Source organism: Crocodylus porosus, unplaced genomic scaffold (genome assembly GCF_001723895.1).
Source record: "Crocodylus porosus isolate Cpor-Errol unplaced genomic scaffold, CroPor_comp1, whole genome shotgun sequence".
NCBI lineage: Eukaryota > Metazoa > Chordata > Crocodylia > Crocodylidae > Crocodylus > Crocodylus porosus.
Window position 1 is genome coordinate 30259962 of NW_017728886.1, and position 13968 is coordinate 30273929.

Sequence of the window (13968 nt, forward strand, 5' to 3'; positions counted from 1 at the left end):
CCCAAATATATTGGTTTTGAGAACAATCAAAAAATCACATTTATTGTGTAGTCAGAATGTGACTGTTTATTCTCAGTATATTTTTATATCCCATCACAGATATCCTAGACAATTTCTACTTTTAAGATGGTAATACATCTCTATACAGAGCATTTGCATGGGTAGCTGCTGTGACTTAAAAAGGATTTTCCTTTCTGATTCCATACTTTATACCACTGAGCAGTTCCAGACCTCTGACTTGCCATTCCACACCTAAGTCATGCATTTATTCTTTCTGTCTGCGTAAAGCAATTCCATATGAAGAATTCATTTCCAACAACTTTCTTTAATAACCTGCTTCAAAAATACTACCAGTGGAACTGACTGGGCTGTTCATTCAAGATATTATATTTCTTTGATTAATGTTGGTTTCATTTTCTTCAAAGAAGGCTGTTTTAAATGTGCACATTTTTTTTAAAATCGTACCTGTATATATAGTTAGTTTAATAAAAATGTCAATTCCACTTCTCACAATTTGTTTTAATTAAAACACCAATAAACATTTGTTCAACTGTAATTGTACCCTGTGACTCATAAGCTAGTTCTGTGTTTTGTTTTGGTTTTTTTTAAATCAGTTCAGCAACATCTGGTAGATTATATAAGAGAGGATGTTCTTCACAATCAGTTATTTTTTCTAGGCAATATGTTTCTGGTTTTGGCGGACATCCATTTTTATCTGCATTCTTCTTGTACACTCTACCACAAACATACTTCTCCCCTACCCTTTTCTGAAGAACACATGCAGTAATTTTGGTCAATGTTACACAAACTCTATCAATGGTCAGATTTCAAACTTCATTCGGTTCATTCATGCTTTAGAGTTGGTTCAATCCCAATAATATCTGAAAGCAATATTTTTTTTTCTGATGAGAAAGCAAAATGAGGAAAAAGCCACTTCCTTTTTTCCTAAGAGCTGTATTTTTAATTGATGATTTCACACAACAAAAAGTACTCCAAAGATTTTTTTGCTTAAGGAAAAATCATTGTTTAAATAATACAAATGTCTCTACATCCAGAGAGACTTTTGCTTCTGCATAATCTGCTCGTGCATCTATTTCCAAATTTGAGTTGTTTACAGTAAGAATAGAACCATGTCTGGTCTTTTTACTCTGCCTGGTAATGATTTTAATTTTGTTGAACTAAGTCCGTGTCCATTCTAGGAGAATTTTAACATTAAATTCTTGGAGTAATTTGAAAAATGCCAATATTTGCTAAGAAAATAGTATTAAAGCTTACAGTAGCCAAAGTTATAGAGCACTGAAGACAGTCTCTGATGTTTCCATGAGAGGCAGGTTTGTTTTGTTTATGCACAGCATCGTGCTTAACTTGGGGATGCAGTACATCATTGTTCTGCAACTGGAATTACATTTATTTTAGTCAAGATAGTGCATCTGTAATTTTTGCTATTATTTCTTTGAAGGGTATGAAGTGAGACCAAGTTATTACTCTGCATGTGTTTGCATTTTCATTTTCTCCAGATAAGATACCATGGCAGTGAAAAAGTATGCTGTAATCAGACTTGGCAGGCATGAAAGCTATAATTGACTCCAGATACCTAGAGTACTTAATTAAATTTTCAGTTAAAAAAAAGAATACTGAAATAAAAAATATGGGGAAGTAGAATATCTAAAAGGGCACAAATCCAGACTTCATCTTGCCGTGTATAATGAAGCTAAGCTCTACTCACTATATTTTACAAGTCATTGGGTAACTAGATTTTTTTTCTATTGTAGTGTCACCCACTTCATCATTTTGAGTATAGCTCTGTTAGAAATCCTGATTACATATCCCTACTAATTCAGTGTGAATTGGATCTTGGCATGCTTATTCTTAATCCACAAACAGTTTTTTTTTCTGTATCACTTTACAAGAAAATTTAGAAGTCACACTGACAGATTTTTTTGAAGTTTTTGCAAGTGCTGCTTAGAAACCTGAGATTTATTGCAGCCTTCTGAATAATCATATACTGTCACATGATACTGAACTGCATAAGCAACTTTTGGAACCCAGAACCCAGTTCTCTTCCAGTAGAACTGTTCTATTCTCTTTGCAGAAAATTAAATTACAGGGTGATTTTTAACTTTTATGTGGCAAGTTTTCAAAATGGGTCATTGGGAAGTGTGGAAACGTGATGACTGATTTCCAAGAACTCCTGATTAAGTTTATCAAGGGTGAGAAGTTTTTAACTCCTTTTACTGCCTAAAACCATTATGTTATAGAGCGGGGGCAGGCAAAATACGGTCCGCGGGCCACATCCAGCCCTCCAGGCTATTATATCCAGCCCACAGGACACATAAAAAGTTTAGAAAATTACTACTTGTCTGCTCCTGGCTGCCTGTCAAAGATGACAGGAGCCAGGGGCAGTAGGGCCTAGGGGAAGCTGGCAGGATTCAGGAGCAAAGCTGGCACAGTCTTGCCCCACCCTCACCCCCTCCCAACCAGACGCCTCTGCCTCCCCTGGCTTTCACTGCTTCCCTTCATGTCTGCTCCAGCACCACATGGCCACAGGCTTCGTTGCCGCACAGTGGGAGCACAGGGCTGCGCCAGTACCCTGGGGCCAGGGTGGGGGGGTGCTGTCTGTATAATGGGGGAGAGGGAGGGGAAGGCACAGTATATGTGTGTGTGTTCAAGCATACCCCACCATACACATGCACCCACACTCTGCCACTCGTTGCCATACACGCAGATCCCCCAGCCATCCTCCCCACACACAACACCCACAAACCCCATACCCACCCCCACCCCACATATCCACCCTCCCACATGCTCCCTCACCCCATACCTATCCACCCCCATACACAGCCACACCCTCCCCAAATACCCACACACCCACAGCCCCCCACAAACATATCTATCCCCCTACAGTATACAAAAGTAAAACTTCATTTGAAATGTACACTACACCGAAGGGGAGAAAGCACCCTATAAGGCTATTTTCAATAAATGTTTCTTCCTTTAGTTCAAGATGAGGGAAAGATCTGAGTTAATGTTAAGAGGAGGTTTCCCTTCTATTTTATAAAGGCATTCATTTGAAAACTGCAGGAGTCTTTTCTGCTCTTTTATATTAATAAGAATTTTCCCAAGGAGTGGAAATCTGATTCCATATGTGTAAGACTTCACATAAATGCAAGTTCTGAGGTCAGCTGTATGCAGGCACACTAGGAAAGGTATCTGCTATTCTTTTCTTTTTCTCTTAGTTTCATGAGATAAATGTACATATGTAGTGGAATAAGAGAGATTGTGGTCTCTTTCTCAGGGCTGTGACTGAAGCATAAGCCATTGATGGGTCTTAACATTCAGGAATAGAAGTATCCAGGTATCTTTTGGGTGGGTAAAATGGTAGTGGAGAATTTAACCTATTTACTACATTTCTACTATTCCTCCTTACAGTGTGAATGAATTGCATGAGTTATAAGAGGAGGTGAGCAACAAATGCATGATTTGGGTAAGAACAGGTAAAAACATTAATGGGCTCATACAAACAGGGTGGAAAAGATTCCAAGAAGATTGAGCAGATGATAAATTAGTTATTTTAGTTGTCAGTCTTTAGCCATCACTAATAAAATAACAGAAGAAGATAGGGCACAGTCCCCACCATCAGAAAGTTGAGCAATAAAGCAGACTGAAAATAATACTTGCCTTCATGCCAATTCTATATGCCCATCACAATCATTCATTTAGTGGCTAGCTCTTCCATGTGATGAAGCCTTGGAAGACAGTTGCTTCATTACTCCAAACTGTCTGGCTCTAGAGGACTGAAGAAGCAACAGAGAGGATTGATTGTACCATGCTGGCAGCCACAACAGACTACTGAGCAGCACTTTAAAAGATCCCCATGGACAGCTAGGAAAAGGTACAGTACCAAACCTGTCCTAGAGACATCTTTCTTGTGAGAGGGAAAATACTGAAAAGCAGTAAACCTGTTCTAGCATGATCATCTCGGGTTAGAAAGAGGGTGAAAGATTCCTAAGATAGAGGGTTAGTAATGGCAATGAGCATACTGGAAAAAGAACTTGTCTTAGGAAAATATGACTTCTCCAGAGAAGGCTCAGCATTGAGTCAAAGAGTAAAGAGTTTGGGGTTCTAGCTGAAATTGTGATGTCTATAACTTTTTAAGTAGGCCAGTAACTGAAGATAATGATTTGGGGTCTACCATGAAATACTGCTTTCCCTAAATTTCAATTCCCTAAAGTTCAGGAACTGTATCCAAGGAAAGTCAAGGAGAGTTGGCAAAAAAGCAATATGTGAAATAGGCATGACCAGGAACCTTGTGACTAGAATTTGAAGTAGAGTGTTAAATTCAGGGGCTTGGTAAACCATGCCAGTCTGAGGTCCTCTGGGGAGGAAAAACAGTATGACATGCAGATAAAAGGTAAAATTTAGATGCAGATAAGAAAGCAAAATATAAAGGAAATGTGCACCTGCTGACATATTTTTTAAGGACATATGGGTAAAAATGTTTATTTTGAAACATTTTCCATTATGCACATTTATACTACTAATTATTAATTATCTTTAGCATGGAAATACTATTTTACATAGAAGTAGGAAGCATTTAAGAATTGTACTCAATATTGATAAATAACTTGGTGGGAAATGAACATTTGAAGTATGTTTGAAATTTATTTGGGGGCAAATTTGGTATGAATATTCTGTGAGAGCTGAACTAGACTCTGGATATCAATGGACATTTCACAGAACTTGTCTGGATGTCTATCTGGAATGAAAGTCTCAAGAGACTTGGAGAGCATTTGGAAGAATCGTTCTTAGGATGAAATGTGTCAAAATGGAGTGGGGGAAGAGTTATAAAAAAAGAAATCAAAAAAAAGATAAATGAAAACAATAACTGAAAAGAAAGTGTCCTCTATCCAATCTAATTTTTATAAAAGAACATACCAGGGCTGGTGGAAAAGTGCCCTGGCAGTGTCTAGTCTAAGTTGAAGATTAAACCTCAACATGTAAATCACATGGGACATGATCCTCAGAGTGCTCTGAACACCAGCAGTTCCCATTGACCTCAGCGGAGCAGTGGGTAGGAGCCCAGGCCAGGGGACCGGAGGAAGGCACAGTTCTAATTAGGAATGCCATGATATATGCTAACTAGAAAAGTGAAGTGTAAGGGGAGGGAGCCAGAACAGACCACGTGAACAAAGCAAATCTGCAAAATATTCAGCAAATAAGCAATTCAATGAATCAAGAGAAATGACTGCTAGTATAAACACCAGCAAGAGTGAGTGAAAGATAAGAACAACAGAAAGTCTAAAAGATTTTTTTTAAGTTCAATTCACAAATAAAGTACTCGGCTGGAAGGCTTAAAGACATTAACTCTGATGGAGTATGTTAAACTTTTCAGTAAAAAAAAGTTTGTTCTAGCCCTTTACTGTTTTAAACAAATCTCATCTCAATGGGATTAAGCTCTAGCCTATTCTACCCTGAAAAACTCTTAACATATCTATTCTTCTCATGCACCATCCACTTATTCTTAAGACTAAATCACAAAAAGCAGTGCAGTGGAGGAGGAGAACCCACCAACCTATTTGCATTGACATTTTTTTCAGGGACTTGAGAAGAGTTGAACAAAATCTCACTTAGGCATTTAGTAAGATGAATAGGATCTGGCCCATACTGTTAGTAGTTTGTTAAACACCATACAAACCTGTAATGTGATGTCTGAAGTGCTTCCAAAGCTGTATAAATTTCTTGATACTGTACAAAATGTGAACATACAGACCTGCGTGCTCAGTAAACTGCTCTGAATCCAGCTGAATATGTGCCAGGAGGAATCATGCATTATTTTATACCAACTTATTTTTGACAATGTGAAACAGTAAAAGCTTTTTCCTTTTCTTTCTTTAAATGGAGATGCCGCAGTACCACAGGCTACCAGACTGTCACAGGACTCCTGCATTACTATACATACTACATTTTTATGCCTCCTTCTCCCTCTCTGTCCTATTCTTGGGTGACTTCATCTACTCTTAGAGATTTAAATACTACGTTATTATATATACTATATTTAATAAGTATGGCCCCAGTGCTGCAAAGGCTTAAGTATGTGCTCAGCTTGAAGCATTGTTAGTAGGTAGTCCTGTTCTTACAGAAATACAATGTCGTTACAATGTTATTTGCCTATTCAAAAGGAAATAATTCATACCCCTGATTATTCTGGTGGTCTTTTTACAGGCATGTTTTGAAAACATGTTTTTAAAGTTCAAAATAATGTTGCCCTTGTCCCTATGTATTTTAAAATATATCACAGTGTCACCTTTCTTCATGTAAATGGTGCCAAAACCTAAATATTATGAATGCCATTTGAGGAATGGAAAATAACATCAGCTTCTGTGCTCTAGGCCTGACTGAAGACAATACAAAACACCCTGAAGCAGAACTATGATGTACCAAGATTTCCTTCTTCCTTTCTGTTCAGGAAATTTATTCTTATATTTGACTTTTTTCCATAAATAAATGTAACTTAGTCTGGAAAACACTCAATAGTTTTGGACTTTGTCTTGTGACCTTTGGGAGAAAGGAACAAAATATCAGGTAAGTATTTTAGCCAGACTACCCTGTCATGTTGGTAAATCTTCTTGGAATAAAGTGCATCTATAGTTTCAAATCTGACCTGGATAAATCCTCTTCCATTGTAAAAGCTATTTATCTGCATACTGGAGTTAGAAATACTGCAGCAGCATGGGATGTGCTCATTTGCATCTCAATAGCCAAAATTATCTTCCAGCTCACGACTATTTCATAGCAGAGCTGTTATCTCAGATCTGGGAACAAACCAAAATGTTTGGGCATGCTGATGGGCACACAGCGTTCTTTTCTGTATGCCTTGCAAGCCTCTTCGTCTCTCTACTGTTATATTTTTGGAAACAAACCAAAGGGATTTTAAAATTACATTAAGCATATTTAAAATTTGTTAACAACAAGGACAATGAGTGTCACAGTATGGTGTTTCTGCAACTCTTGTGGTTCTCCCTTCTTCAAAGGCTACCAACTCACCCACATTTATAAGGTGACATCTGCAAGATCCCATTCATCCAATTCACCTTCCACAATGCTCCAGGTATGTGTACTTCTAGGGTGAGTGGAATTTTTACTCTGGCCTCTATCCAAAGTGGACCTAGGGAGATTGCAGAGGAATGGAAGTGAAAGAGAAGAGTGAAAGAAAATGGGGGGAGAGAAGGAAAGGCAGGAGAGGAAGAAAACCAAAGGTACAGTAAAGAAGGGAAAGAAAACTTTATATATAAATAGTGTCATTTCTGCATATAGCATATCAGAGGGTATGGTATCTCCCTTTCAACAAAGTTTAGCCATCTCTTTCTTCTGGCATGGTTCCCCTTCTGGTATTGGTATCCCACATCACTATGGAAAAAATCTACCAGCAGAAATTCACCTATTTCTAAACTCATTGAGCAGTCCATCTGCTACCACTATTGATGTCCTCTATACGTATTCACTGGTGTATCTACCCCAGTCTCTTCTCCATGGCCAACAGACCAAAGACTTGAATGACCTGTTTCTAGGTAAGTCTGATACTTCACACTAATTCTCCCTGTTTTTTGCATAGGATCCTAATCACTTACTTCTCCTCAATCTCTGGTCAGGCTTTGGGTTCTGGGACACACGTCCTCATGTGGTTTTTCCATGTTTCAACCAGTCCTTTGATATCTAGTTGTTCTGCTAGCTATCCCTTAATATTCTGTTTGTAGGCCCAGCTTCTTTCTCCCCCTATGTCCTATTCTCAGGCAACTCCACCTACTTTTAGAGATTTAAATATTCCTAGTGCAATAATAGCTCTCACTTACACTATTTTATTCCTAAACTACATTTCTCAGTCTCTGACATTCTCTTCTTCAGATGGCTGAGAGTCATCCCGAAATTGAGCTCAGTCTTTCCACCACGTCTCCTTATTACCTATTCTCCATCATGATTTCCTCCATCACCATTTCCTCTGTTACTCAAATGCATAGTCAGGGCACTCTTTCCAGTTACTACTTCTCATGCTCCATCCACATCCTGGCTGTCATCAAGTTACAGTGCTTTCAAGACTTCACCCCTTCCTTATTATCCTCCACCTAAACTGTCTGGCTGTCCCCCAATTATTTTGCACTTTTACCATATCTTTTTCTTTTGAGTGACTTAACTTGACTCTTTTGTATTTGTCCAAAATGTCATGTCTATCTTTTCAGCTGCGTGTCCTCCCCCTGTATAAACACACTCTTCCTGAACTTTGAGTCACTTTGCTGTTCCCCATTCTGTTGTGTTCAAACTTCCTGTCATAATTTTCAATGCTGTGCACCCATGCCAGCTGCTGTCTCTTTCTCTGACCTTGTCTCCCTTTGCATTGCTCTGCTGGTGACATCAGCCTTAATACCCTTTTCATCAGCTCTGTTCACAAACATCTCCGTGCATTTTTTCATACTGCCCCCTCTTCTAAAATCTTTCACCATCCTCACCTCATCCAAAGCACTCATAAAACCCCCTCCTTAAACAACAAAACTCCCAGCTAAGCACCTCATGCCTACATCAAATTCCTAAACTAAGTACAGGCAACCCCCGCTTAGCGCTCTTAATTGGTTCCAGAAAAACCGAGCATTAAGCAGACCTGCACTAAGCAAAACCCATTTGCCCATAGGAATGAATGTAGATAGAGATAACTGGTTATTGCTGCTTCTTGCCACTGCTTCTCAGTGCCACCGCCTCTCCCCACTCCCCCACTGGCCGCTCCAGTCCCACGTGCCAGCCCGGGCCCACACTCCTACTGCCCCACCCTGGGCCCCTGCTGGCCCTGGCCCTAGGCACCAACACAGGCCCTGTGCTCATGCCCATCCCCCCACTCTCCGCTTCTCACTGCTGCTGCCTCTCCCACCCACCCTCCTGCCCGCTGGCCACTCCAACCCCATGTGCCAGCCTGGGCACTGGCACTCCTGCTGTCTCGCTCTGGGCATGGGCCCCTGCCAGCCCTGGCCCCAGGCCCTGCACTCCTGCCACCCCACCCTGAGTGCAGGCCCCTGCTGGTCCTGGCCCTGGGCACTGGCGCAGGCCCCACACTCCTCACTGCTGCCACCACTTCTCCCCCCGCATCCTCACCCCCCCCCACTCGCTGCCACTCAACCCACTTGCTGCCACTGCCACCGCTGCTGTCCTCCCCCCGCCAAAACTCACTGATTCCACTAAGTGCTACAGCAAAACTGGCTGAGCGCTCAGTGAAACCGGGCACCCATCTTAAATGAGCTTTATAGCAAAATAATGCTAACTGAAACCATGTTAAGCAGCAGTTGTCTGTAGTGACACACTCATTTCTGAGACTGTTTATGTATCTGTTTATCTTTATACCTTCTTTTCTCCTAACTAATGTTTTCACTTGTCTGCCCAGTCCAATGTTTAGATTGAAAAGGCCAGATTTTCAAAGCCCCCACAGATACCAGCACCACCTGTGGTTTTCAAAAGTGCTTAAAGCTGTTTGGATGTCTAATTCCAACCAAGTCCACTGGTCATTTTTAGCACCTAAATACCTTTAAATGGCTGGACCTAAATCTTTAGACGTTTTGGTCTTTATCCTCTAAAATGCTTTAAAGGATAACATTTAGTGAAATATATTGAAACGGACTATACAGGCTGCAGCTGAGACCAGCTGACTTGTGTCCACAGACAGAAAGGTGCAGCCCCACCTTTAGACTCTCCTGCCATGACTTGATCTTAAAAAGATAGATTTATTTCAATGGGACCTTCCCATTTTCGTAGCTCTAGCAAACTTTGTCTGCCCCTCTGCTTGCGGTGGTTCCCACGGTTCTAGTCCAGTCACCACCTTCGCACTGTCTAGTCCATCAGGTACATTCCTCCCCCCCTGGGCCCCAGGCTAGGGCAGCCTCCACCCTGCACAGACAGACTGTCTTGAGAAAGGCTTTTGGGGGACTACTGGGACCTCTTCTACCCCTACACTCCCTCCACAAGCCTCTGAGTCTTAAATTAGGCAGCTGCAGCCCAGTTCAGACTGGAAGCATTTCAAAGACACGGCTTGCCCAGGGTGCAGTCCTTACAAGTAGGCTCCTGCCTTCCCTCCCAGGATCCCTAAAAGTCTGTTTCAGATGACCAAACAAAAATGTAGGCACAATCTCTGCCCCGCATCAGCTTCTGGTGCATCTTCAGTCTGTTGTCTGGGGACTCTCACCCCCAGCCTCCCGCCATAGATGGGTGTTCACTCCCACCTTTCTTTTATCCCAGCCTCCAGGGTACTCCAGCCAGTCATAGTCGGGAGCTTCCGGCAGAGCCGTGTTCTGGTCCCCTGCAGGTGAGTGAAGCCTCTTTGATTGAGGGAGGCTTGCAGTAGAGTCAGGACTCCAAGTCATGCTCCCAGGCTTTTGTTCCCTGCTCAGGATTTCCCCCTGTGCCCCATGCTGCCACAGCCTGAACGCTTGGCTCCATGCCGGTGCAGGCAACACTCTGGCAAAGCCAGCGGTGATGGCAATAGGCTCCAACCCTTGCTCCAAAAAGGGCAAGGGTCAGCTCCGAGCCAGCACAGGAAGCATTCCAGCAAAGTTGGTGGCAGCAGAAGTGGGCTCCAGAACTTGGTCTGGTAAGGAGGAGGGTACAAGGGGACTTACTTTCTCCCCTCTCTCTCTCACCATGCTACACTGACCAAAGACAGACACATTCAAGGTGTCTCTTCTTTCAGATATTGTCTCCTTATGATCATTACTATAGCTCTGTGGATTAAAATGGAAGTACCTGCACAGCAAGAAAAACCGCCTCTTCCAGGACTTTAAATCTCAACAATGCTGGAAAATGTTAAAAGCTTTTTCCAATAGCATGACTACTGAACTGTTTGTGGCAATGGGCTCATTTCATAGCCTTTTCACTTTTTGACTAAAAATTTATCCGAGTTTTGACACTACCAGTTAATTGCATAATACAAGCTTAAAAGGCAATACTAGACAATAATACACAAATATTTGCATACCTTTGGTTTCTTAACAAATAGAAAAAGAAAACCCAAAGCTCTCCTTACATTACTATCTTACATCCAAAAAATAATCAATTTAATATCATTGCTAATAAGCTGAATGTATTGCAAATATTCACAGCTGTCTTCATATGGTCCACGGTGTATAATGACCAAAACAGTCCTGGAAAGCCTGTAACTTATGGCTCAGAACAGTGACTGAACCAAGGATCATGATCTATTGAGTTAAGCATTGCCAAGGTTTTGCAATTTTGGATCCTCCCCTAACATTATGATCCCAGACAACCTATCACAATAATGAAAAGTTCTGGTGTAGACACACACCTAAGGATGTGCATGCAAACAAACCAAGTGCATCATTCTATTTGCACTCTCTCAAACATAGGATTTAACACTCTACCTCTTATTTTAGTTGCAGGGTTCCTGGTTGTGTCTATTCCACATCCTGCTTAGATATGGCTTCTACAGTTTGGTTTTACTTTATGATGATCCTCTATTTCCCTTCTTACTAGTGGGTTGCTTTTATTAAATTCTGCTGGAAGGTCCCAGTTAACATCAGCTTGCCCATCTTAAATTAATTTGTTTTTTCCTTAGAATTTTTTTCTCAGTTACGTCTGTATCTTTGCCCTGGCTAACTTTCCCTTACTTTTGTATGTGGAAAACACTACTAAGCTGTCTTAGTATACATTTCAAGTATTGAGTTATGGTATTCCCAGTTCAAAATATTTAGCTATGACCAAACATTCAGGCCAGTTACACTGAGTTTTGTGCCACTTTGGCAAGATAAAGCACCTGCAAAATGGGTAAAAATCATCCCTGGAAAGTCTCGGTAGTAAAGGTGCTACAAAGCTCATGCCAAACCTAGTCTCACACCACAGATTTGGTGGTATTTCTACAGTGCATCATACTATGGCTATTCCTTGCTCCCCACATATTAGGGAGTGATGGAAAGCAAAGTATAAATGATAGCAACTATGAAGTTCTTCTGTCCTACAGGCGGAGCTGAGCAGTGCCTACACAATCCCAGAACGCAAGAAGTGCCAGGAGATTGTAACATTAGCTTCGGTTCTGTCCTCCGTACCTGCCCTAAACCCAGAAGTGTTGTAATTTAGGATCAGGTGCTGGTAGTACTTCCAAAGTTTCAAGTTCTGAAGTAATTCCTAGATGAAATCTTGCTTCAAATTGTTGGCTTAGGGTTTTCCTTTGCCACGTGGCTTCTATTTGCTACCTTCCACTTTTTTTCAATTTTTTTTTATATGTCAGTCTCTGCAAAGATATTTTTCCCTCTGAACAAGCCAGATTCTTGGCACATTTTTCTAGCAGTTTGAGAATAGCTGGTCAGCCAACAATTTAGCAAGTATTCTCTGAGGCTGTTATTGTTTCCTACTTCTGATTTAGTAGAAGTCAGCATGATAGGTATTTAGAGTTACTACATATTTGTTTTTTTACAAAGCTATTCTAGGATTAGCACATCTTAATAGGTTTCAGTTAAACAAAGTCTGATATAAGGGCCTGCACTTTAAAAGCACTACCTCTTTAAGGATTTCAAATTCTGTAGAGTCAGCTTCTGCCAAACTTCCTCATGTTAGATGCTGTCCTTTACTCCATTACCTGAGTTATACAGTTTGTATATAGATGGGAAAAGATATCAAAATTGAAGCAAATTGGTCATGGTCACATGGCTTGTCAACTGCAGGCAGATTAGTTGCTTGACTCCTAACCCAGCTATATCATGATTGTGCTGCACCATAATCAATGGCCAGATTTTTGCTGAACTCTATTCTGCCCTTTTGTTCCTTCCTGGATTTCTTCAACCTGGATTGTCATTTTCTTTCTAGTCTGCCTTGACTCAGCTTATCTGAAACTGGGATTTCTCTGCTGGACTCTAAGGGTCCTATAGGACCTCCTTTCTGGTCTCCTAGAGCTGCTGGAGAAGCTTCTGGCTGAATTTCTTTTTGTTGTAGCTCTTCTCTTGCAGGCTCTGCTTGACTCTTATATTTTTTCCTATTTGCTTAAGCTTAAAATTACTCAAACTTAAGCTCACTGTTAGGCTAGCATTTGTCCAGGATGATCCTGCCTTGAGGAAGCGGGGTTTTGGGTTTTGGACAAGATGGTTTCCTGAAGTAACTTCAGCTGTATATTTCTATGAATATCTGGTCTATAGTGACTATATGGAGTTCTTTTCATCCTGTTCCATCCTAGACCTTCTCTGATGGGAAGCCCTTTATATTCCACTGAAACTGTTTTCACAAAAGATTTAATGACCTTTTCCTAGCCAAAACCACGTACTCATTCCCAGTCTTCTTTGACCTGTCTTTGACACAGTTGACTATGCTCTTTGCTTTGAAATCTGTTTTTTCTTAGCTTCTGTGACTGCCTTCACTTGGGTCTCCTATAATTGTTTCGGCTTGGCCTTCGAAGTGTTTCCTTCTACACCAATGATTCTCAGCCAGGGTCCTGCAGCACCCTGGGATGCCCTGAGATCCTTCCAGGAGTTCCACAAGATGCCACGCAATGTTAGCGGTGCTAGGTGTGCAAACACGTAACCCTTCTGCTGGGGCACTGGTTGGCATCAAAAAGGGCTGGGTTCAAATTTTGGGGTATCTCATAAATTATACCTGTGGCTTGAGCCCCAACCCAAAAAATCTGGGAACACTAAATTTGCTGGGGCATCTCATGTAAACAAAATCTTCTTCTTCACAAGCAGTATAAACAGAAAACCCCAAATTTATTACAGAGAATAAAACAGAACAAAATAAAATATCAAATATAATTTTAAAACACTATTAACTATAGAGCAAAATCTATAGGTGGCACCCTCTTAGGGAGGCTTCACCCATACCCGGGCAGTCTAGGATTTGGGGCTCCTCAGTGGGTAGTTCCTGGGGCCTGCTCCCTACAGCTGCCCTTCAGCAATGGGCTGGAGAGGGGGGCCCACACTGGAGAGTCCTGAGCTGCTC